The sequence below is a fragment of the Narcine bancroftii genome, chromosome 3 (assembly GCF_036971445.1).
Source record: "Narcine bancroftii isolate sNarBan1 chromosome 3, sNarBan1.hap1, whole genome shotgun sequence".
Classification (NCBI taxonomy): domain Eukaryota; kingdom Metazoa; phylum Chordata; class Chondrichthyes; order Torpediniformes; family Narcinidae; genus Narcine; species Narcine bancroftii.
This window is the reverse complement of record NC_091471.1, coordinates 319308034-319334192: the sequence shown is the minus strand read 5'-3', so window position 1 is coordinate 319334192 and position 26159 is coordinate 319308034. Positions and strand designations below refer to the sequence as shown.

General features: G+C 43.9%; 1 protein-coding gene across 1 annotated transcript in view; it reads right to left on the bottom strand.

The window, feature by feature from the left end:
- Positions 1-4305, bottom strand: part of LOC138759079 (microtubule-actin cross-linking factor 1-like) — a 97147-nt gene extending 92842 nt beyond the window's left edge. The window contains exon 1 of the mRNA XM_069928951.1: positions 4185-4305. The gene's annotated coding sequence lies outside the window, so the exon portion shown is untranslated. The remainder of the gene's footprint in view (positions 1-4184) is intronic.
- Between the last annotated feature and the right edge of the window lie 21854 nt (positions 4306-26159).

Here is a 26159-nt window from a genome sequence, read left to right as displayed (position 1 = left end):
GAAGTAAACCATGCGGTGCCTGTTGCAAGTTGTGAGGTGCATTGATAAACTCACCAGGCAGGGCTAGTGGTGCACCATAGACCAGCTCAGCCGATAACGCCTGCAGACCTTTTTGGGTGTCGAGTAGATGCCCAGGAGTACCCAAGGCAGGTCATGCACCCAGTTGGGGCCGGTGAGGCGGGCCATAAGTGCCGACTTCAGGTGGCAATGCAATCGCTCGACCAGTCCCAGTCTGTTGGTGAGCTGTGCCCAGAGTGAAGAGGTGAACTGCGTGCCACGTTTGCTGGTGAGGTGGGTCAGCATGCCGAACCAGGCAATACAATCGGTCAAAAGTGCTCGGGAGCAGGAGTCTGTGGAGGCTTCTCGATAACCTCAGGCCAATGAGTGGTGCAGTCTACCACCGTGAAAAGTTAACGGTTACTTCGGGAAACGGGTAAAGGGCTGACAATGTCCACATGTATGTGGCTGAACCATTCTCAGACGTGTTCAAAATCCTGCACGGGCACTCTGGTGTTCCTGTGTACCTTGGAAAGTTGGCAATGGATGCAGGTTCTGGCCCAGTCTGCAATCTGCTTTCGAAGCCCGTGCCAAATGAAGCATTCTGCCACCATATGAACCTTGGACCTGATGGAACGGTGGGAAAGGTCGTGGATATGGTGGAAGACATGCCTGCACCACTGCTGGGGAACCACTGGTCATGGGGTGCTCATGAAGACATCGCACAGGATAGTATAATCACCGAGAAGAATCGGGAGGACCTGGAACTGCTGGCCCGTGATGGCCGTCCTGAAGGCTTGCATCTCATCATCGGACTACTGATCCGGGGCAAGCTGGTCATAGTCTAGGCAGCGTGTCAGCGACCACATTGTCTTTCTCCGCCTTGTGCCAAATGTTGATGGTGAACTCCAACACAAAGGACAGGTGATGCTGTTGGCAGGCCGACCAGGGATCTCTAGCCATAGCGAGAGCCTGAGTGAGGGGTTTGGGGTGGGTATAAATGGTGAAAGGCCTCCTCTCCAAGAAATAGTGCAAATGAGGCACAGCAAGGTACATGCCCAGCAACTCATGGTTGAAAGCATTATACGTGTTCTGGCGGACGATGAAGTTGGCTAAAGAATTCCAGTGGTTTTCACTGTCCATTAACCTGCTGCTGCAGGATGGCACCAACGGAGGTGGCAGAGGCATCGACGGAGAGCAACATAGGAAGGTCGGTGTGTGGGGGGACGAGTAGGGTAGCCTTCACGAGGGCAACTTTCGTGGCCTCTGGAGTCCAGGCGTATCTTGTTCTTGGCCGCGATAAGGGCGAAGAGTGGCTGCATGATGTGTGCAGCGGCTGGAATGAATCGGTTATAGAAGTTGACCATACCTGCAAACTCTTGTAGCTCCTTGAGGTTGTTTGGGCGTGGAAACTCTCTGATTACAGTGACCATAGCAGCTGGTGTAGCTCTTTCGGTCGTGATGGTATGGCCCGGGAACTGCATGGACTCTTTTCCGAACTGGCATTTGGCTGGGTTGATCATTAGGCCGAATTTGGCAGTTGGGAGAAGAGGGTGTGCAGGTGAGACTTGTGTTGTGCCCAGTCTCCGCTGGCGACAAGAATGTCATCCAGATAAATGAACACAAAATTAAAATCCCTGCGCACCATATCCATGAGGTGCTGGAAGCTCTGGGCAGTTTTCTTGAGCCCAAATGGGATGCATAGAATTTGAACAAGCTGAAGGGGGTGATGATGGTCGTTTTGGGGATGTCCTTGGGTGCAATTGGATTTGATGATACACGCGCACCAGGTCGACCTTGATGAATACCCTCGCGTCATGCAGATTGGCTGTAAAGTCCTGAATGTGAGGGATGGGGTAACGGTCAGGTACTGTCATGTCATTAAGCCATTGATAATCTCTACAGAGATGCCAGCCACAGGAGGCTTTCATGACCAGGTGGAGCAGTGAAGCCCAAGGACTGTCGGAGCGTCGAATGATCCCCAGTTCCTGCAGATGCGAGAACTACTCTTTCGCTATCTGGAGCTTATCCGGCGGGTTTAACAGTAATGTACAATAAACTGTATCAGATTCTGTGACACCAGGTTCACAATGGGGAGAATATTTAACAGTGATATACGGTAGACTTTGGTAGATAGTGTGACACCGTGTTCACAGTACTGAGAAGGTTTAACAGAGATGTACAGTAGAATAAGGCAGATTCTGTGACTCCGGGTTTACAGTAGTGAGAAGGTTTAAAAATGATCTATTGGAAAATATGGAAAGAATGGGAAAAAAGTTGAATTGACGCAAAGTCTTCTCGATATTGAAGATCCGGAACAATCATTGGGACTGGAATCACTGGGTTGAATGTTTTTGTTTCAATACTTTGTGAAAGTCTGACTGGGGGAGTGGGTGACACTGAGTCCTTTAGTCACCTGCCTCTTGTGGACTTTACCACACCCAAATTTTTAAGGAGCTACTACTTTTGAGTAGCTCGTTTGGGGATTGATTTTTCTCTTTTTTTTGGAATCTTTTAATTAGGTGGGGATTAGAATACTGTGAGATTTAGAAGGGGAGCATTATTTTATAATAGGATTCACATTCGTGGGAAGGTTTAACAGTGATATACTATGAAATGTGTCAGATACTGTAACACCAGGTTCACATGGGAATAAGGTTTAACGGTGATGTATGGTATGTTGAGGTAGATAATGTGACACCAGGAGTACAGTGGGGAGAATGTTTAATGGTGATCTATGGTATGTTGAGGTAGATAATGTGACACCAGGTGTACAGTGGGGAGAAGGTTTAACGGTGATGTATGGTATGTTGAGGTAGATAATGTGACACCAGGAGTACAGTGGGGAGAAGGTTTAACGGTGATGTATGGTATGTTGAGGTAGATAATGTGACACCAGGAGTACAGTGGGGAGAAGGTTTAACGGTGATGTATGGTATGTTGAGGTAGATAATGTGACACCAGGTGTACAGTGGGGAGAAGGTTTACCGGTGATGTATGGTGTTGAGGTAGATAATGTGACACCAGGTGTACAGTAGGTAGAAGGTTTAACAGTGATGTAAGGTAGGGCTGAGGCAGATACAGTGACACCAGGTTCACAGTTGGGAGAAAATTTAATGGTCATGTACGGAAGACTGAGGCAGATACAGTGACACCATGTTCACAGTTGGAGAAGGTGCAACGATGATGTACGGGAGAGTGAGACACTTATTGTGACACTGGGTTCACAGCAGTGAGAACGTTGAACAGTAATGTCCGATAAACTGTGTCAGAAACTGTGACACCAGGTTCACAGTGGGGAGAAAATTTATTGGTCATGTACATTAGACTTTGGCAGATACTGTGACACCGAGTTTACAGTAGTGAGAAGGTTTAACAGTGATATACTATAAACTGTGTCAGATACTGTGACACTAGGTGCACAGTGGGTATAAGGTTTAACATTGATGTACGGTAGACTGAGTCAGAATCTGTTACTCCGCATTTTCAGTAATGAGATGGTTTAAAAATGATATACAATAAACTGCGGCAGACACTGTGAAACCAGGTTTACTGTGGGAATATGGTTTAATGGTGATTAAAAAAATGAACTTTGGCAGATAAAGTGACACTAGATTCACAGTGGGTAGAGGTTTAATGCTGATGTATGGAAGACTGAGGAAGATATTGTGACACCGGGTTCACAATGGGGAGAAGGTTTATCAGTGATGTACGATAAGCTGTGGGAGATACTGTGACACATGGTTCACAGTAAGAAGAAGTTTTAATGGTGATGTAAAATAAACTGTGGGAGATAAAGTGACACCAGGTTCACATTGGGGAGAGGTTTAATGGTGATGTACGGAAGACTGAGGCAGATACTGTGGCACCAGATTCACAATGGGGAGAAGGTTTAACAGTGATGTACGATAAATTCTGGTATATACTTTGACATCGGTTCATATTGGGGAGTACTTTTAACGGTAATGTATGGTAGAGTGAGGAAGATACTGTGACACCATGCTCATTGTATTGTTCATTTATCTTAATTACAATATCTAATTTATATGCTCATTTCTTTTTGTGGCAACTTCTAAACATTCCATAAACTTCAATTCCAATCAGATTTTGTTCATTTAAATAGGTCACCATTAAAAGCCCAAATCATTTGGTCTCTAAAGTACGCCTCACAAAATTAAATTCTGTACTTGGGTTTGGTTGCAACAGCTCTTCAGTTTGCTTCATTATTTTTTCAGTCCCTCGTTTTGTGTTTTCTTTTTTGCCTGTTCAGCTTCACCAAATGGGCATCCAACTCTCTCTTCTCAGCTTGACCCAACGTCTCCTCTGTAAACTTAAGCAAACCAAGGAGACCAAAGTTAAAATTTTCATATTTGCATTTTCAAAAACAAAAATGGCACTGTGACTTGCAGTTTCACATCATAACCCCACTTGCTAAACTTGCAAGCAACTGCACCTCATCCTACAGCTGGAAAATTGCAATAGAACTGCTTGCTTCAAGCAAAGTTATTATTTGACTCTTTAATAATTTTTTGTAAATTTCAACAGACATAATATCATTTAACTGTTGTTTATGTGTCGTTGGAAAATTACCTTTCCATTCAATCAGATTTAGAGTTTTGAGTGCCGTATTTGAGAAAAGATGTGCTCCTGTTGGGGAAGGTTCAGAGATGATTTACTGGAATGATATCAGGAATGAAAGGGTTAGTGTATGAGGAACATTTGTCTACTCTTTGACTGTACTGGTTGGAGTACAGAAGGATAAGGGGGACCTCAGAGGCATTTCAAATGCTGGATGGCCTGGGCAGAGTACATATGGCAACGATGTTTCCCATGGTAGGGGATTCTAGAACAAGAGAGCATAATTTCAGGATAAAAGGGTGTTGATTTAAAACAAATTTTGTCAGTGGGTTGTGAATCTGTGGAACTGAGGTCATTGGGTTTATTTAAGGCAGAAATTGACAGGTATTTGATTAATCAAGTAATCAAGGGTTAAGGGGAGAAAGCTGGGCAGTGGGGCTGAGTGGAAGAATGGTGGAACAGACTAAATGGGCCTACTTCTGCTCCTATATCTTGCGATCTATATCCTGCGGAAGACAAAGACAACCTCTTCTGCATCATGGTTTTATGTTATGTGAACCCATTTCCAATTGAATCCCATGTTACAAGTGGCCCACACTCCTCCGGAATGTTTGCTCTCATGTTATGCCATTTTAGCCAATTCAATAAGATCGCTAAAGACTGCTGCGTTTCTCTCAATGCAAATTCTACATTGACAGGACTACAGCTACCTCATTGTAAAAATTAGTATCGAGCAGCTCAAATGATATTTCTTGGTTCTTTTTTGAAAGGGTTAAAATAGAATCAAATAAAATAGGAGAGTGAAAAGCAGAAGAATTTATATACAAGTGGGAATCGAAATTAATGGTTGGTGATAAAGATACACCATTGTTGAAACATTTAATTAATATATGGAATAAAATAAATGATGAAATTGGTGTAAATGGATGTACATCACTCAGAATAGCTTTGATTCAAAATCATCGTATCTTTTTCAAAGGATCATCAATTTCTGGATAGATGGTTTCGTAAGGGGATTAGAAATGTGGAAGATTGTTATGAAAGGGGTCAATTAATGTCATTTGAGCAACTGAGAAATAAATATTGTATAACTCATAGCAATCTTTTTTTCTATTTCCAACAAAGAGCATATTTGAAGGATAAGTTAGGACCAACCATGTTGTACTGAAATAGAAATTCCTTCTTGAGGAATTGTTAAAAAAATTACTTCTATGATGTCCTGTTTATTACAATTAGGAACTTTTAAATGAGGAGTTCATGAGTCAAGACAAAGGTGGGAAATGGATCTGAATATTGTATATGATTGGCTAATATGGGCAGATCCATATAAGGATCTCAATGTAAGATATAAATTAGTTCAGTATAATTCTTTATACATCAGTCATATATCAGATGTCAGCAAGGATTTTATCTGAAAGCAGCACCTGGAGTCAGGTGACTCAGGCAGTTGGATTTGAAAAGCTCTACAGGAAGCTGATTTGGCAATAGAGATCATGTGATCCAGGGGAGTTTATTCATTCACTTCAACTCAGAAGTCTGGAACTATTGACCAGAGTTCCACACTGCAGCAGTGAGGAAGGAATTCACAACTAGTTTTTCTTCTACAGCTACTTCTTACACAAGAGAAAATGAATAGAATAAAATCAGAATTATCAGACCAATGTTTTAGGTGTGGTAAAGGTGTAGCAACTTTCTTGCATTCAACTTAGCTTTGTCCTAATGCAAGATCTTTTTGAGGAGAATTACAGATTACAGAACAAATTACAGGAGTTGTTTTTCCGCAAAAATCCAACTTTCTATTCATTAGGAAATATTGAAGGAACAAGGCCCAAATTAAAACTATTCATATATCAATTGAAATTTGTTAAATTAATATTAGTAGTGATGAGGAGACGTATTGCACTTACTTGGAGATCAGATATATTTTTAGGGATGCCAAGATGACATTCAAAAATTCAAAGTTCTGTTCCTTTATAAAAAAATTACATATAGCTTCAGAAATGTATACTCTATGCTTTTGCAAATTTGTCACCTGAATATTCAAATATTAGGCTTCAATTTGTAATAAGGTCTTTTCCATCCCTCTAGTCATGTGAGATTCTCCTCTAAGTTGTAAAATTTTTATTTAGATGTGTTAGATTTCCTCGCCACCGCAAACTCTGGGAAAGCGGAGGACTGGCACAGGGCACCAGAAAAAAAGACCACACCCCACCAACATCTGAGAAGCAGAGGATTCAATCCACAGGTCGGTGACCATGGAAGCAGACCAGCGAGGCGTTCTGCAGCTGAAGGACCCACATAGGTGGCAAGCTGTTCGTGACTTGAGGAGAGTAACACACGCAGGCTGTGGGGTTCTGGGGAAAGCAGTCAAGGAACTCACACCAGGCCGTTGATTGCAAGAGATTGGTTGAACTGGCTAAAAGAGTGTCAGGTTTCAGCCCTGGGATACGAGTGGGTGCGAAAGAGTTCCTAATTGTGTCAGAAGTTCAAAACTGGAGCTCGCATTGCCAATAACTTGGATTGGTCTGTGAGCATTGAAAGAGAATCCACAGACCCTCAGTGACTTGGCCCAGGGTCCAGGGTGGTGGGGGTGGGTGGGGGAAGAGCACGACTCTCTTTTGCTTCTTTCTCTGAGTGCAAGAGGCATTTCAGGCAATTTCTTACAATGGCGAATCTGTCTGCCTCACAGCAGGAAAAAAGCAATTTTGTGTGATATGACACTTTTTCATGACCTGACAGTAAATTGTCTCCTGAAATAGAGAGAGAGGTTCAAGTTTCAAACTATTACAAACTCCACTCACCAGACCTACCTGGATTTTATCTCTTCCCACTTTATTTTTGCAAGGACGCCACTGATTTTATCACAACTCCTCTGCTCGATCTGTCCTGTGACAGACTCTATATTTTACATTGTATTTTGATATGTTTTTGAAAGAGATGGATTGTAGGAGTCGTGTAGGCCACAAACAAACACAAACACTTCACAAAACAGCTCTTATTTAAAATGCAAGAGCTTTGCTGATAGTGAGTCATTCAGATGCCAAGAGCTTTTGCAAAGACAAAACAAGGAGACTGCTTTGCTAAAGAATTTCAAAAGCAGATGTTTTTTGAAATTATTGTTTTTAAAGCAACAGATGAATGGACTCAGAAGTTTGTGTGCGGTGCAGTAATCTGGCTGGTTCCAGTTTGCTGTTCTAAGAAGGCCATGTGGTCTTGCAATCAGAGGGGAGAGACCAAATAGGCTTGAGAGAGAGAGAGAGAGAGAGACAGAGAGAGAGAGAGAGATGGCAAGCTGGCATCTTGTTGAAACCCCATTTTGAAAACGGGTTGTGAGTTCTCAGTTCAGCCTGTTGAAAAACCTTGTTGTCCATTCAAGAGGAAATGGCTGGCTAGAAATTGTGTTTCACCTGATATAAGGGAAATAAAAGGAACTCAATGGTGATCTGCAGAAGAGGTTATCATTTGGAAAACCCTGATGGGGCAAGTTTCTTTGGCAAGATACCAAAGTGGCTGATCAGAGGGAATCAGTTTTTGTGTGTCCAATGAGCAAGAAATCCCTCTCTGAAACCAACAAGAGACTTCCTGAGGGGCAACCATTTACTTTTAAGCACCAGAGCTTGGTGATAGACACCGGTGAACTTGTAGGAGTGTCAAAGATCTTTATACACTTTAAATACACCTGCTGTTAGGCTGTTACATTAATAGTGATGTTTGATCCTGTTTTTGTTTAAAGAAAATTAAAAATGATGTTTGTTTAAGTATCCTTTGTCTTGGTGATTTTCTATTGCTGCTTAGTTTTGGGATCCTCTGGGCCTGTAAAAGTCCCAAGGAGGTTTTCTACTCCAGAACAGCCAAAATGTCTTCAACAAATGCAGATTCCCCCATACTGTAATTGATAAAGTCTGCACCCATATCTCCAATTCTCTTTCTGCCCTTACTCCACCTCCCCTCCAGCAGAACAAGGACAGAATCTCTCAGGTTTCTCAGTTACCACCCATCATCTGCCACATCTGACACATTATCCTTGGACACTTCCAACTTCAGCACCATCCTCTAAACTGCTACATCTAACCCACTCCACTAATATCCTCTTTTCACATGGGCACGTCTTTCTGTGACTCCCTCAATGGCACTTCCCTCTCCACTCACCACTACCTGACACACTCCCCATTGGAACCGCAGAAATTTCCAAACTTCCATTCATCTCCACTCACTTACATCCAAGGTCACAATCAGACCTTCCAGTTGAGGCAGAGTTTCACATGCACCCCATCCAACCTGACCTCCTACATTTGGTAGACTCAGTTGACCTTGATATCACCAAGACCAAATACATTTTGCTAAATACCTGTGCTCTGTGGATCTAAACATGAGCTTCCTGTGGTCATGACTACTTCTATCCACTAAAGCACACATGTCAAACTCTGGCCCGCGGGCCAAGATATAATAATATTTGGCCTGCAAGATCATATCAAAAATGTATTAGAGGTGGCCAGCTGGCCGCCGCGCCAGTATAGCGAATGCACAGTAACCGCTGTGTCCCAGGGTGAGAGAGAGAGAGAAAAATCCTGGTTCTTGAAAAGTAATGGTGGGTGGTTTTATAAACACGCTGTCATGTCCCCCCGCCCACCACCCCACCGCAGCGCGGCCTGGCCGGTGTCAGGGGAAGCCAAGGCCGCTTCCCAGCATCCGGATACCCAGTGGCACAGCGTTTCTTGGAGCTGCAGATGGAGTCGGGACGCCGGAGGGAAGAGTGGGGCTCCCCGCCGGGCGATGGGGGCGCCGGCCGCCGTGCGCCTTCCCACCGGACCAGCGGCGGGTGCCAGGAGTACACGTGGAGAGCGAGGCTGGTCGGGCAGGTAGGGTGGAACCCCCCCGCCAATCTCAGGAGTGGCGTGGGCTGGATCGGGATTAGCCGCGCTCACCTGCTCCTCTACCGCTGACCGGGATCCCAGCACGGTCCTGAGTACAGAGACTGCCCTGGAAAGGTCCTGGGACACCGGCACGGAAAGGAAAGGTGGTCCGGGAGAAACTCAGCAGGTCAAGGGTGTCCGGGTGAAACTCAGTAGGTCAAGGGAGGTCCGGGAGAAACTTAGCAGGTCAAGGGGTGTCCGGGAGAAACTCAGCAGTCAAAGGGGGATCCGGGAGAAATTCAGCAGGTCAAAGTGGGGTCCAAGAGAAACTCAGCAGGTCAAGGGGGAGGGGTCCAAGAGAAACTCAGAAGGTCAAGGGGAGGGGGTCTGGGAGAAACTCAGCAGGTCAAGGGGGGTCTGGGAGAAACTCAGCAGGTCAAGGGAGGTCTGGGAGAAGCTCAGCAGGTCAAGGGAGGTCCGGGAGAAACTCAGTAGGTCAAAGGGGGATCCGGGAGAAACTCAGCAGGTCAAGGGAGGTCCGGGAGAAACTCAGCAGGTCAAAGGGGGTCCGGCAGAAACTCGGGGGGGGGGCCTGACCTCGCCAGGACCGTTGCCCATTCCCCCTCCCTGCCGCAGGCTGATCCGCGACTCATGGTGCATGGAACATATCTCATGGTACATGGAACACAACAGAGAGGACCTACTGCGGACCTCCACCCCCTAAAATGATGGAAATAGAAGAAGATGACAAAATTTTCTTGTTTATTTTCATTGGTGATGACATTGTTCAATGGGTTTATTGTATATGTTGAATGTTTATTGGGTTTGGAGGGGGGTGGGAAGGAAGGAGGGAAGGGAGGGGGGAAAATGGGAAAAATTACACTGTGTATATTTAAGAGGGAAATGTTTGTGTGTATTTTGGTTGGTTCATAGTGTGAAAAAAAAAATGAAGTTAAACTGAAGGAATATCTCACATAATAAATTTACCTCACTCGCACAGCAATATCTCACTACAGAATCGACTCACATAAAAAGGTCACACTGTGGAAGTCACGAACAGAACCATCTCACACTAAGCTACACATTTACTTCACAAGGTTACACTGTGGGACTCACTGACTGGAATGTGGAACTCACTCACATAACAAGGTTACACTGTGAAAATCATTCATATCACCAGGTCACACTGTGAAAATTACACATAAAATTTTCAACATCAAACTCGCTTAACAGAACAAGGTCCAACTGAGGAAATCGCTCACATAACAAGTTTACACTGTGGGAATACCTTACATAACAAGGTCACACTGTCGAACTCAATAACATACCAATTTTACACTTTGAGACTCACTAATTTGATAGGTTGACACTGTGGAATTAACTTACATAACAATGTCACACTTTGAAATGCACTGACATCACCAGGTCACACTTTGAAATTCACTCACATAACAATTTTACACTGTGGAACTCACTAACAAAACATTTTCAATGTCGAAATCCAATCAGTTCAGAATGTGGGACTCACTCACATAACAAGGTTAGACGGCGGGTAAAAAATCACATCACCTGTTCATTCTGTGGAACTCATTCAAATGACATAGTTACATTGTGGAAACTCCTTCAATGTTAAAATATGGGAATTTATCACATAATAAGTTTACAATGTGGAACTCACTAGCACAGCAATATCACACTGTGGAACTAATAAGGTCACACTGTAGAAGTCACCAACATAACAAGGTCACACTGTAGAAGTCACCAACATAACAATCTCACACTGTGGTACACATTTACTTAACAAACACTGTGGGACTCATTAACATAACATGGCTGGAATGTGGAACTCACTTACATAACAAGTCGACACTGCAAAAATCATTCATATCACAAGGTCACACTGTGAAAACCACTCACATTACATTTTCAACGTCGAATCCGTTGACATAACAAGGCCAAACTGTGGGACTCACTCACATACCAAGGCCACACTGTCAAACTCAATAACATAGCAATTTTACATTCTGAGACTCACTAACTTGACAGGTTGACACTGTGGAATTCACTTCCATAACAATGTCACACTTTGAAATACTCACATATACTGGTCACACAGTGAAAATTATTCACATAACAAGATTACACTGTGGGACTCATTGACATAACAAGTTTACATTTTTTGACTAACACATAACATGGTTATATTGTGGAATTCATTCACATAACAAGTTTATCCTGTAGGAATCCCTCACATAACAAGGTCATACTGTGAAACTCACTCACATACCAATGTTACACTCTGAGACTCATTAACTAAACAAGGATGACACTGAGGAATTCACTTCCATAACAATATAACACTTTAAACTGACTCACATAGCAAGGTTAGTGTAATAACCAGGTTACACTCTGGAACTCACTAACATTACATTTTCAATATCGAACTCACTGACACAACAATGTCAAACTGTGGGACACACTCACATCACCAGGTCACACTGCGAAAATAACTCACATTACAAGTTTACACTGTGGGGCTCACTAACATAATGTTAACAATGTGGGATTCACTAAGAAAACAAGATTATACTGTGGAAATCACTCTCATAACATTTTCAATGTCGAACTCACTGATATAACAAGTTCAGAATGTTGGACTCACTCACATGACAAGGTTAGAGAGTGGTTATAAATCACAAGTTCATTCTATGGAACTGTAATGGAAGAATTCGACCAGATTATGCAAGAATGTATACATGCGAATCAGAAGACATAATCTAAATTCCACCATGAGGCCCAGAGATGCAGTTGTATTTTGCTAGTTGCAGACTGTCAGGAGACCTTGAAGACAGATGTCTTGTCTCTTGATTCATTCTGTACCATTGTTATTAAATTAAAAAATGGGTTGGCTTTTTAAAGCTTGAACGCAAAAGGCTGGTCCAGATAGACAACATACAAACAAGCCCTTCGGCCCCTCTCTCCTGCTGGCCAGGCTGTTGTAATCAGTCCATATTCCTCTCCCCTTTTTCATTCTTTGCTCCCATCCAGCTCATGTTGCCTTGTCAATCTCACGGCTTGTGAGAAGAAGCTATTTCCCTGCCTGGCTGCTCTGCTTTTATTCCTCCACATCTCCTTCCTGATGGCAGGGGGTCAAAGATGCTCTGTGCTGGATATCTATGAGTCTCTTTACAGATCCCATTCCTGCAAACAATCAGGGGACCCTTGTCTTGAGGTTCCACCCATGTTGCCTCTCCCTCAGCACTCTCTTGTCAGAACACAACTGCATCCTCCTTCCCCTCCTTCACCAGGTCTCAGTACCCCGCTGACAATTCCAGTCAGCTGCCATGTCTATACCCTTCCCCACCTAAACCGATGGATCAACCAGCACCTTCTCTCCTCAAGAGTCCAAGGAATCCACTCTCTCGCAATGTTCTGCTATCGAATGACCTGCATACTCCTTCCCCCTTTGTTTCCTCCCGTTATCAGGCACCTGGATGGACCCCAACCTGTTGAAACTACCCGTGTTCTCTCTGATCTCTCTGTGCCTCTGCCCTCCATCCAGGGGTCTTGGTTGTCATGTGGGGCTGGTGGAGAAAAATACACCAACTCAAGGAGATGGTGAGCACTTTGGAGACCCCCAGCTCCAGGAGACAAGGAGCAGTACAGAGACCCCCAGATCCAGGAGACAGCGAGAACCACAGAGATGCCCAACTCTTATCAATCGGCGAAAACCTGATAACCAGGTGCAAGGTGCAAGATGCAAGGAACTCTCAGTACTGCTGCATGTGGGATAGGTGTGGCCCATCCCCACACCTTCACCCTGGCAATTCCGAAAACAGTCTTCCCATTCATGTGGGGGTCCAAAATGGGTAGAATCTGGAAAAGGACCATGTTCGTCATCAATCAATGGGTGCAAGGGTGTAACCAGCATGGCCATGATTGTGTGTGGCTGTGCGTGGAACCAAAGAGCAAGGGCACCAAAAGCAGCTATGTGCTGAGGTTCTACCTGGCTCAGGTTTTGCAAAAGATTTGTCTGGCCCTGGTGACACACAATGTCCCAGTCAGCAGGACTTTGCCACATCTCCTTCCTGGGAATGGTTTCATCGACAAACAATTTTGACCACAAGGCCATCAGGCAGTGGTCAGCAGAGAATTGCTGACACAGTGACTCTAGGACTCAATGGGATACATAGGGGTGGTTCCCTGAGCAGAGCATCCAGAGACAGAAATCCAGAGCTGCTGGAAGACCAGAAACTCAGTGAAAGATGCCCTTTGGTCTGCCTGAAATCCAGATGGGAGTAGCAAACACGATGACATCTGCCCAAAGCAAAGGGAGGAAGGTTTAGGGGAGATATCAGGGGTATCTACCCAGAGTTGTGGGTGCCAGGAATGCCTTGCCAGGAGTGGTGATGAAGGCCAAAACATTAGGGGCTTTTAAGGGGTTCTTAGTCACATTGAGGGGCTGAGACCAAGGAGGATATTCTCCAACAGCAGAGGGAGGCAGTAACCACAAGATGTCAAAGTGGTGGCAATGAAGCTAAACATAGACCATCTAAGGTGACTGTGCGCCCGTCTGCAGGAATTTGGACTAACTATAAACCTTGCTTAGTGCCAGTTCAGGCTGGAAACGTTCGGCGTCAAATCAACAGGCACATAACTAAACCCCTCCTTAAAAAGGTAGAGGCCGTTCAGTGCTTCTACAAACCTCCCTCCACAGTGAAGGGGGCTGTAGGAATTCACCGCTACGATTAATTTTTATCACCGATTCATACCGGTAGTGGCCCGCATCTTGTGGAGAAAGGTAAAGACATTACCTGGGACAATGAGGATTTGGAGGGGTTCCAGAAGGCCAAGGACGCACTGGCCAACACCACCCTTCAGGTACACGCCAGGCCAGAAACACCCAAATTCTCACAGTAGATGCTTCCAGCACACCAGTACGAGGCACACTGGAACAATCCATCGAAGGGCAATGGCAGCCCCTGGCCTTCTTTAGCAGACACCTCTGGCCAGCCAACCTCAACTACAGCACCTTTGGTTGAGAGCAATTGGTGCTGTTCCTGGCAGTCAGGCACTTGAGGTATTTTTTGGAAGGTAGACAATTCAGAGTCTTCATGGTCCAGAAGCCATTAACTTTTGCCTTCCATAAAGTGTTGGACCCGTGGTCGGCCAGGCAGCAGCTACTCCTCTCATATGAGTCTGAGTTCACTACAGATATGCAACACATCGTGGGTGATTAACTGCCTCACCTTTCAATCAAGTCTGTCCAGGCCCTGTCCCAGGAAATAGACTATTTCACCCTAGGAATGTGATGGCAGGAAGACCCTGAGATCCTTGCATGCAGGACAGCAGTTTCAAGGCTCAGGCTGGAGGATGTTACCATCGAACCTGATAAATAGACGTTCCTCTGCGACATTTCAATGGCAAACCCCGCCTCATCATGCCGGCAGCATGGAGATGACAGTTTTTTGATGAGATGCAAAACCTAATGCACCCAGCGATCAGTCCTGTCAAAATGGCTGTCAGTAGTTTCGTCTTGCAGAGCCTCCGGAAACAGGTTGTCACTGGGCCAAGTCCTGAACACTCTGCCAAATGACCAAAATGCAGACATACGTGAAGGCATCACCCCCAGACATTCAACTCATACATACGTGAAGGCATCACCCCCAGACATTCAACTCAGCACCACGTAGGTTCAGCCACGTCTACATTGACATTGTAGGGTCATTACTGGCCTCCCACGGGGCGTTATCTTCTCACCATGATTGCCTGCTCCATGAGGTTCCCCGAGGCGGTCCAGCTGGCTGACACAACCACTTGTGTCCTCCATTAAATTGGAAGCAGTTATAAATATGTAGGAGTGATTGATAATAAATGGTCTCCCTTGTAGTTGGGGTACAATGTATTTCTTGAGATCAGAGGAATCCAGGAGCCAGCACAAAGTGATCCTGTGTTTCCCAATGATTTGATAGTTGGGGTATTAGAAAGTGGATGGGCCGAAGGGTCTTCTGCTCCTTCGACTGCCTCTCTTTTCTGTCCTGCGATGCTGATTGGGTGCGGCTGTGTGTTCCCTCGCTCGCTGATTGGTTGCTTCAGTTGCGCGAGCCAATGGGCTGATTCGGTGAGACTGCTATTGGATTGGAAGCTGAAGTCGGGTTAGATTGATGGGCGGGTTCGCGGGCTGATTGGCTCTTGCTGTGAGGAGGCGGGACTTTGGTTTCGGCGTCGTCTGCTCGGGGTCCGTCGCGTCGAACGGGAAGAAGTTGGCGGCAGCGCCGGGACCTTCCTCAGCCGCGCGGTCCAGGAAAGCGGGCGACCCGCAGCCCGCTGGGCCACATCTGGGATCGGCCGGTACCAGCGGGGTATTTGGTGGAGCCGAGGCGTCGGTGCAAGGCCTGGTGGCGCCAACAGGGCGAGGCCGGAAGCCGCGGGGTAACTGGCAGCGGGAGGGGGAGGGGCAAGAAGGAGGTTTGCACGTGTTTGATTGGAGCATGCGCGGTGGGTTCGCGACTTGGCGTTCGGTTCGCGCATGTGCGAACTGACGGCACAAAGTGAACCTGTTGCGCAAGCGCCATTTGAGTAGTCGCGCATGCGCACGGAAATTAAGATGGCTGCCCCCAGCCGATGGACACTGAGTCACAAAGTTAATTCGCACATTTTGGGTCTTACGTGCCCTGTGTCTCTGTTCTCGTTTGTCAAATCATTTGATTTTAAAAATAGGCGCTTAGACTTCAGGGCTCCTCACACGGGGGAAAAACTCCGACTTGCGACCATTGTGGGATCTGTCTGATCCTTTGGGCTCCATTACGGTCGCAAGTCGGGGAGGGCATGTCGGGTCATTGGGTCGCTTCGCAAGGGACGGAAAACCATTCCATTTTCTTTGCTTCCAAATGCTCATAGAATGTGTCTGATTCCATCCGTTTTTCCTGTTGTAGAATCACATTCTTCATAAAGTTAGATGATTTTTTAAAAGTTGTGTCACTTGAACAATAATGCTCCAACCCTTCTGATCCTGACGTGTTTAAAATGTAATGTTTCTCAGTTACTTGTTCGAATGCCTTAGTCACATTGAGGGGCTGAGACCAAGGGACTTTGGTGTTAACAATACAGAGTAAAGATTTCACCAATCCTTTTGAATGTATGATCTCTGGGATTTCTGGTTGTGTTTTCTATTTAGGTTGGTGTATCTTGCAGACCTGTTTGGTTGCAGCAAGTAAGAAGTTATCGCGTAGTAGCATTCGCGGCGGCAGCGCTACCAAATAAAGAGACGTCCACAAAAGATAGTGTAAAACAAAGACTGACTTTACTGGTTTAAATTCCCCATGTGTGCTCCCTGGCCCGCCCACTTCTGGTGACGTACTCCTTGACATCCAGCAATGACGTCATTGCATCGTGATGTCACTCTCCAGCCGGCTGGCCGCTGCGCGGAGTGAAGGGCTCCTCAGTCCGCACATGGTGCTTGGCGCGGGTTTCTTCTTGGCAATGAAGTGGAGTCCGTGCCATCTTGGACTGTCTGTGTGTTGCTGCGATTTCGCTTTTTTTTGCTCACCCCATTGCTTGGCGTGCTACAATCTCAGTGTTTATAACGGGGGAATTCTTTCAGTATTTCATTTACATTTGTTACAGAATTCTTCCTAGATTATCTGTGTAACATTGAAGGTTATGGGTTTTCATGAACAGCAATCATGATTCTACTCATAATTTGGTGACGAAATGGATGGGATACTTTTTTGCTAATGCCCCATGGGAATTGAAATAAAGATGAAGTGACAAACTTAGAAAGGTTTGTTTCCCCTTCTTTTTAAGCAGGATGTCCAGATGATTTTCATCTTGCTTGCTGAATTAAAATGTGATTTGTCTGTTCTTATTGGCAGCTGCCATATTGGCATTGCAAGGAGAAATGGGAAATGGGTCAGGTCCTTGGTGGTCCCAGTAATGCAATGGAGAAAGATGTCACAGGGCTGAATGTGGTTTAGGGAGAGAGAAGGTATTAATTTTTAGGAAACATATGTGGCCAGCCACCTATCAATATTTTTTCTCAAATAGAAACTCCTGCTGGTAGAAGCCATTTCCTGCTTTGAACAGGCCCAATGTGATTATCTAAGCAAATATTGTTTCGAGCCCAAAGGACCCCAAAACCCAGCAGCAATAGACATTCACCAAGACAGGTGGTTTTTAAAACAGAAGTTATTTTTAATCAACTTTAAACATGGAAATAGAATGAAACTTTAACTTAACTCTATACTTAACTAACCCAAATTAACCCCCTTCAAATTCTAAGCGCACATATTTGTAATGTTTTTAAATTTCATGAAAAGTTCTTTGGTTCACAGTTCAATCTCACTTCTCCTTCTTCCAAGTTCTCTGGATACAGGCAATTCTTCGGCTGTGCACAGAATGGAACATGTATACATTTCACCAGGTTTTGGTGCTTGAAAGGTAAATGTTTACCGCTCAGGAAGGTTCTTGTAGGGTTTGCAGAGAGTGATTTGTTGTTCCAGGATTTCCACAACTGAGGTACCACCATTAGTCACCTCAATGTCTCGCTGATGAAACTTGCCCCGTCAGGGTTTTCCAGATGGTAACTTCTTTCTTTAAGCTACCACAGAGTTCCATTCCTCTTATTCCTTTGTGTGTGTTTGCCGCTATAGATTGGTGATCCCGAAGTTAAGATTTAACAAATTTGAATCATTATGGAAAAGGAGGACATTTCAACACAGCAACAACTGCCGCTGCCATGACAGTTAATGCAGTTGGGCTTCATTTGCCTCCTTTCTGGACACATCAGCCACATATTTGGTTTCTTCAAGCTGAAACCCAGTTTCATTTTTGGTTTAAAACGGCGGGAGACACAAAATTTTGGCATGTCGTGATTACATTGGGCGTGGCCACTGCATTGTGAGTAAGCAAGTTTATTGCTCATCCTCCAGTAGAAAACCAGGGCACCAGGTTCCGGCAGTTTCTTCTTGACACATTGGAACTTACTTGATGAATGTGGATTTGAACATGGGAGGCCAAACTGACAAGAATCCATCAGACCTTATGAATGAGAATTTGGCATTGTCAGATGGTCCTTCCCATTGTCTGCTTTTTGAAGCCTTATTTCTGTCAAAACGTCCCGCTCACATGGCGATACACATTGGTAACATGGATTTTCGCCATCTTCATGATGTGGCTCAAGAGGCTGACAGGCTCTATCGTACTCCTACACAAGAGTCTGCCCCAATACATCCTGTTTCTGTTGCAGAAACATCTCCCGCATCCTACCAAACTCCAGTATCTGCAGTCCAAACCAAGAAAGAGGAACATGCTGATGTACATCGAGAATGGTATTTTTACCATCGCCGCTGGGGAAACTATGCCCATAAGTGCATCCAGCCATGTACCTACTCCAAAAAGAAGTCAGGAAACGAGAGAGCCGTAAGCTGGCATATATACAGGCCTATTGTATCTTCAGGATGATGCGGGTAAGCACAAATTTCTTGTAGACACAGGTGCTGAACTTAGTTTGCCGACGTATTTTGAAAGGACTCAAAAAACAGCACTTGACCCTGAGAGCGGCGAATGAAACTGCCATTCCAAGTTTTGGCACTAGATGAGTCGGAATAGGTGGAACCACGTTCCATTGGAATTGTGTCCTCGCTTCTGTCGCTCAACCTATTTTGGGTGGGGATTTTTTATGTTCCCACAACTTATTGGTAGACATAAAACGTAGAAAATTCGTTTACGTCACCATCTTTCAGACATATCCACTGGCGTGCATCAAGGGGAGAGTTTCACAGCTCGGAGTACATACGTTACACAACGACGCATGTATTGCTCTACTCACTGAATTTCCCCATATTCTCATCTGAACTCCAATGCTTCAAGAATAGTCCATAGTGGGTTTCATTACATAGACACATCAGATCCACTGGCCCATGCCAGGGCTTGGTGTCTGGTGCCTGATAAATTGCGACAGAATTTAAAGCAATGGAAGAATTGGGTATCATCCGATGCTCAATGAGCCCTTGGGCCTCACCTTTGCATATGGTAGCCAAGGAGACAGGCGGATGGAGACACTGCAGCGACTACTGTAGGCTTAATGATGTCACAACACCTGACAGATACCCAATTCCACACATACAGCATTTCGCCGCTCATCTGCAATCATTGCCGCATACTTTCAAAGATTGATTTGGTTAAGGTATATCATCAGATACCGATTCATGAGAATGATATTACCAAGACAGCAATTATTATGCCGTTTGGTCTTTATGAATTCCTCAGAATGCCATTTGGTATGAATGCTGCGCAAACTTTTCAGTTGCTTATGGACGCTGTAGGCAGAGATTTAGACTTTGCGTTTATTTATTTGGACAACTTCCTTGTAGCAGTCAAAATGAGCAAGGTCACCACCTCCATTTGCACTGCCTTTTCCAATGGCTCCAAGACTTTGGACTGACAATTAACCTTGAGAAGTGTCAATTTGGCAGGTGAACCATAGAATTCTTAGGGCATCAAATTAAGGCAGATGGCATATCTCCGTTATCAGGCAAGGTAGACGACATCCATAAAATCTCCAGACCTATCACTGTCAAAGGGCTGGAGAAGTTTTTGGGAATGATAATTTTTTTATCACAGATTTATTCCCGGGATTGCTGACATCCTGCAACCCCTGTTTGGCATCATCTCTGCTCCAAACAAAAACATTACCTAGACCTCAGAAGCAGAGGCTGCATTTATATCCGCCAAAGAGGTATTAGCCAAAGCAGCAATGCTTGCGCATCCAAATCCTGAAACTGCTTTTATGCCTCAGGAACAGCTGTGTGCAGTTCTGGAACATACGTCAATGGCCATTATCAGCCCCTTGCCATCTTGAGTCGTCATCTAAGAGCAGCGGAAATGAAATACAGCGCCTTTGATCGAGAGCTATTAGCACTTTATCTGTCTATAAGGCACTTTCGTTATATCTTGTAAGGTCAACATTTCACCATATTCACAGACCATAAACCGCTCATTTTCGCCTTGAGCAAATTCACAGATCTTTGGTTGGCAAGACAACAACTACATTTGTCCTACATTTCGGAGTTTACTACGGACTTACGTCATATTTCAGGAAGGGACAATCTGGTCGCAGAATTGCTCTCTAGATCAAGTGTGTGCCATATTCAAGGTGGAGTCAACATTACTGAACTGGCTGCAGCACAATCTGCGGATTCGGATATACAGGCACACAGTATAGCTATCACTGGACTCGACATTCAACAGGTGGCACCACAACATGACATTTACAATCTATCACACTCATCCATCTGGACTTCAGTCAAAGTAATGTCAAACAAGTACATGTGACATGGGCTGAAAAAAGACGTCACTCAATGGGCCCGAACGTGTATATCCTGCCAATCTGTGAAAATTCCGCACCACACCAAGGCACCCCTGCAGTCATTCCCGACAACACGCAGAAGATTAGTGCATGTGCACGTGGATCTGGTTGGACCATTACCAGTATCACAGGTCATGAGGTATATTCTCATGGTAGTTGACCACTTCACACGCTGGCCAGAGGCCATTCCATTACCAGTCAGTAATACTGAGGCATATGCGAGAGCATTCATCTTAAATTGGATTGCTAGATTTGGAGTGCCGACATACATAACCGTGGAGCACAGTTCACTTTGGCATTATGGGCTTCCTTGGCTCATTTTTGTGGTACACAGTTGCACCACACTACTGCGTACCATCCGCAGTCCAATGGCCTGGTGGAACGTTTCCATCATCAACTTAAATCTTCACTGAAGGCCTGAAGCACTGGCCCCAACTGGGTCGATGAACTACCTTGGGTTCTATTAGGAGTATGAACAGCTCCAAAAGAAAATCTGTCTACATCATCTGCAGAATTGTTGTTTTGTCTGGCCCTTACAGTTCGAGGAGATATTCACTTCAGAAGCAATTCAGACATGGAATTCCTTCAGCAACTCCGTAAGGGTATTGCTAACAGCAAACCATCCTCCACCAACTGGCATGGCAAACCTCGGCAACAAGTGCCCCAATCACTACTAAACACTGAATTTGTATTTGTATGAAGACAGGTTCCAGGGGCACTGTTACTAAAACCACATGAAGGACCATTTTGTTTGATTAAGAGATATGGAGTGGTATATACATTGGACATCGGAGGGCATCCGCAGCTATTGAGCGTGGACAGACTTAAACCCGCCATACGGACCCTACTTCACCAGTTCAGTGCCATCAACCCAGGCGACATGGACGTCTGCCTAAATCAAGCGTATCTGGCATCTTAAGTTATAGTGACGATTTTGGGGGGTGTGATATAGCGAGTGCACAGCGCGGTATTGTGAACCGCCACTGTCAATTCATAGACTTAATTGACACATCGCGGGCTAACAGAGCTGGGTGCCAAAGTACAGCAAGTGGATCAGTTGAAGCCCCTGCCTAAAGGTGCGGGGCACTAATGGCTCGTAACTTTAACCTGTTGGTCCTGTGGACCAGAAGGTATTCACTAACGAGCTCATTAACAGGCAGGAATAAAAGATCTGTGTATGTCTTCAATAAACCAGTCTTGAGTTGACTACCTTTGTGTGTGTTTGCCTTTATTTAGTAACATCTACCGCAGTAGCCGCTACAGGGTATTATTTTTTTTGTTAGAAATATCTAGATCAGCACAACATTTTGGGCCAAAGGGCTTGTACCGTCCTGTAATATTCTGTTATTTCGGTTATTGCTTAACTTTGAATATCTGTTGTAAGCAATGTGAGACTTCAATAATGTAGCAAATGTGCACAGCAACATTGCAGTCAGGAGTTTGTATCTCCTGGTTGACTTGAGCTTTGTGAAGGTTTGTATCTGGATTTGAGTCGTTTGACACCCGTCGATTTCTTAAATTGTGGCTCAAAAGCAACTGAAGTATTTGGAAACATCGTCATCAGTCCTCTTTCAAACTCGTCTGAATTTCTTGGTTGAAGAAACATTGCTCTGAAGCTTACTCTGCGAGGATTTATTTTCCTCTCTTGCAGGGAGGTTTCCGAATCTGTTCCACATGATGAATCTGTTCTCTTTTCAAAGAGACAGTGGAGTGGCTATTTTCTTCTTCAATGATTTCATAAACCCAGTCAAGGGCTGAACTCAGTCACCATTTGAAAATGGTAATGTTGCAAATACAAGATTACTTTTACTTTATTCATCAAAAGTGGCCATTTCCATGGACACAACGAAGCTGCCCTCTTGATCTCAAAGAGACAGTTAGAAGTGGTCTTCCTCCTTAAAATCCACTTGTTACTCCTGGTCAAAGGAGAAGACTATGTAACTGTACCTTCTCTGACAACTGTATCTCCAACCCTCTCTTCCCTACAGGATGGACAACTTCTGCCTTTCGTTTGTAATGTTTCTCCAAAATGTCTCATCACATGACACGTGCCACCATTTCTGCCTTTGAAGTCCACTATGTCTCTTCAAAAGGATGAATCGTGAGTCAACAGACTCCAGACTGTCTGTGCAGGAACTTGAATCAAGAACTTGCTTATTCGAACCGCTGCCATCTCTCAGCACTCTATTGACTCAGTTTCAATTTCAATTTTAAGAACACAGATAATCAACAGATGGTCTCTCGGTTTGACCAGCAGTCTTTCCTGACTACACAAATTCTTCAGCTTTTCATAAAGCAAACACGCCATTGTTCTCAGTATCTCAAGAACCATTAAAACTTGCATTTTAAGTATGAGCTGTTTTGTGAAGTGTTTGTGTTTGTGACCTACACAACTCCTACAATCCATCTCTTTCAAAAACATGTCAATATACAATATTTAAATATATAATCTGTCACAGGTCAGATGGAGCATAGGAGTTGTGATAAAATCAATGGTGTCCTTGCAAAGAAAAAGGGGGGAGAGATATAATCCAGGTAGCTCTGGCGAGTTGAGTTTGTAATAGTTTGAAACTTGAACGTCTCTCTCTATTTCAGGAGACAATTTACTGTCAGGTAATTAAAAAATGTCATATCAGACAAAATTATTTTTTTCCTGCTGTGAGGCAGATAGATTTGCCATTGGCAGAAATTGCCTGAAATGCAAATTTGGCACCTGAATATTCAAATATTAGGCTTCAATTTATAATAATGCCCTTTCCATCCTTCTAGACATACGAGATTCTCCTCAAAGTTGTAAATTTTTTTATTTAGATGTGTTGGTTTTCATCGCCACCGCGAACTCTGGGGAAGCGGAGAACTAACACAGGGCACCAGAAAACAGGAAGACCACACACCATCAACATCTGAGAAGCAGAGGATTCAATCCACAGGTCAGTGACCATGGAAGCAGACCAGTGAGGGATTCTGCTGCTGAAGGAGCCTGTCAGAGAAAGAAGAAAAAGACAGTCATGCTCTCCACCCACCATCCCGAACTCTGGGCCAAGTCACTGAGGGTCTGTGGATTCTCTTTCAATGCTCACAGACCAATCCAAGTCATTGGCAATGTGACCTCCTGTTTTGAACCTCTGACACAATTAGGAACCAATTACCACCTACTCATATCACAAGTCTGATACCTGATACTCTTTTAGCCAGTTTTGAACCAGTCTCTAGCAATCCACAGCCTGGTGTGAGTTCCTTGACTGCTTTCTCCAGATGCCCACAGCCTGCTTGGGTTCCTCTCCTCAAATTTAAATAGCCTATCACCTATGTGGGTCGTTCAGCAGCAGAACCCCTCACTGGCCTGCTTCCATAGTCACTGACCTGTGGATTCAATCCTCTGCTTCTCAGATGTTGATGGTGTGTGGTCTTCCTGTTTTCTGGTGCCCTGTGTTAGTTTTCCGCTTCCCCAGAGTTCGCGGTGGCGACGAAAACCAACACATCTAAATAAAAAAATTTACAACTTTGAGGAGAATCTCGTATGTCTAGAAGGATGGAAAGGACGTTATTATAAATTGAAGCCTAATATTTGAATATTCAGGTGCCAAATTTGCAAAAAACATAGAGTAAATATTTCTCAAACTAATGTAATTTTTTCCAAAGGCATAAAACTTTGAAATTTTGCATGTCATCTTGGCATCCCTAAAAATATCTGATTTCCGAGTAAGTGCAATACATTTCCTCATCACCGCTAACATTAATTTAACAAATTTCAATTGATACTTTAATAGTTTTAATTTGGGCCTTGTTCCTTCAATATTTCCTAATAAGGGTAAGGTTGGATTTTGCAGAAAAACAACTCCTAAAACTTGTTCCAAAAAAATTGTAATTCTCCCCAAAAAGATCTTGCATAAGGACAAAGCTAGGTTGAATGCAAGGAAGTTGCTACATCTTCACCACACCTAAAACATTGATCTGATAATTCTGATTTTATTCTATTCAATTTCTCTGGTGTAAGAAGTAACTGTAGAAGAAAAAAAACTAGTTGTGAATTCCTTCATCACTGCTGCGGTGTGGAACTCTGGTCAATAGATCCAAAATGCTGAGTTGAAGTGAATTAATACAACTCCCTTTGATCACGTGATCTCTGTGGCCAAATTATCTTCCTGTAGAGTTTTTCATATCCAACTGCCTGAGTCACCTGAATCCAAGTGCAGCTTCAGATAAAATCCTTGCTGACATCTGCTACATTGCTGATGTAAAAAGAATTAAACTGAACTAATTTACATTGAGATCCTTATATGGATCTACCCATATTTGCCAATCAATTACAATATTCAGATCCATTTCCCACCTTTGTCTCGACTTAAGAACTCCTCATTTAAAAGTTCCTACTTTTAATGAAGAGGCCATCATCGAAGTAAATTTTTTAACATTTCCTCTAGGAGGAATTTTTATTTCAGTACAACATGGTTGGTCCGAACATATCCTTCAAATATGTTCTTAGTTGGAAATAGCAAAAAAGATTGCTATGAGTTATATGATATTTATTTCTCAGTTGCTCTGATGACATTAATTGACCCCTTTCATAACAATCTTTCACATTTATAATCCCCTTACGAAACCAGCTATCCAGAAATTGATGATCTTTTGAAAAAGATACGATGATTTTGAATCAAAGCCATTCTCGGTGATGAACATTCACTTACACCAATTTAATCATTTATTTTATTCCAGATATTAATCAAATGTTTCAAAATAGTGTATCTTTATCACCAACCATTAATATCAAATCCCACTTGTACATCACATCTTCTGCTTTTCTCTCTCCTATTTTATTTGATGGCAATGTTTCCCTTTCAAAAAAGGAAGCAGGAAATCTCATTTGAGCTGCTCGATAACAATTTTTAAAATGAGGAAGCTGTAGTCCTGTCAATGCAGAATTTGCATTGGGTCACTTGTAACATGGGATTCAATCGGAAATGTGTTCACATGACATAAAACCACTATGCAGACTGTTTTCTACGAATAGAATACAAGAGGAGGGTTGTCTAGGTCTTCCACAGGATTTAGATCACAAGATATAGGAGCAGAAGTAGGCCCATCGAGTCTGTTCCACCATTCTTCCACTCAGCCCCACTGCCCAACTTTCTCCCCATAACACTTGATTAATCAAATACCTGTCAATCTCTGCCTTAAATACACCCAATGACCTCAGTTTCACAGATTCACAACCCATTGACAAAATCAATTTTTACACATCTGTTTTATCACCTTTTTATCCTGAAATTATGCTCTCTTGTCGTAGAATCACCTACCATGGGAAGCATCTTTGCCATATCTTCCAGCATTTGAAATGCCTCTTAGGTCTCCCTTATCCTTCT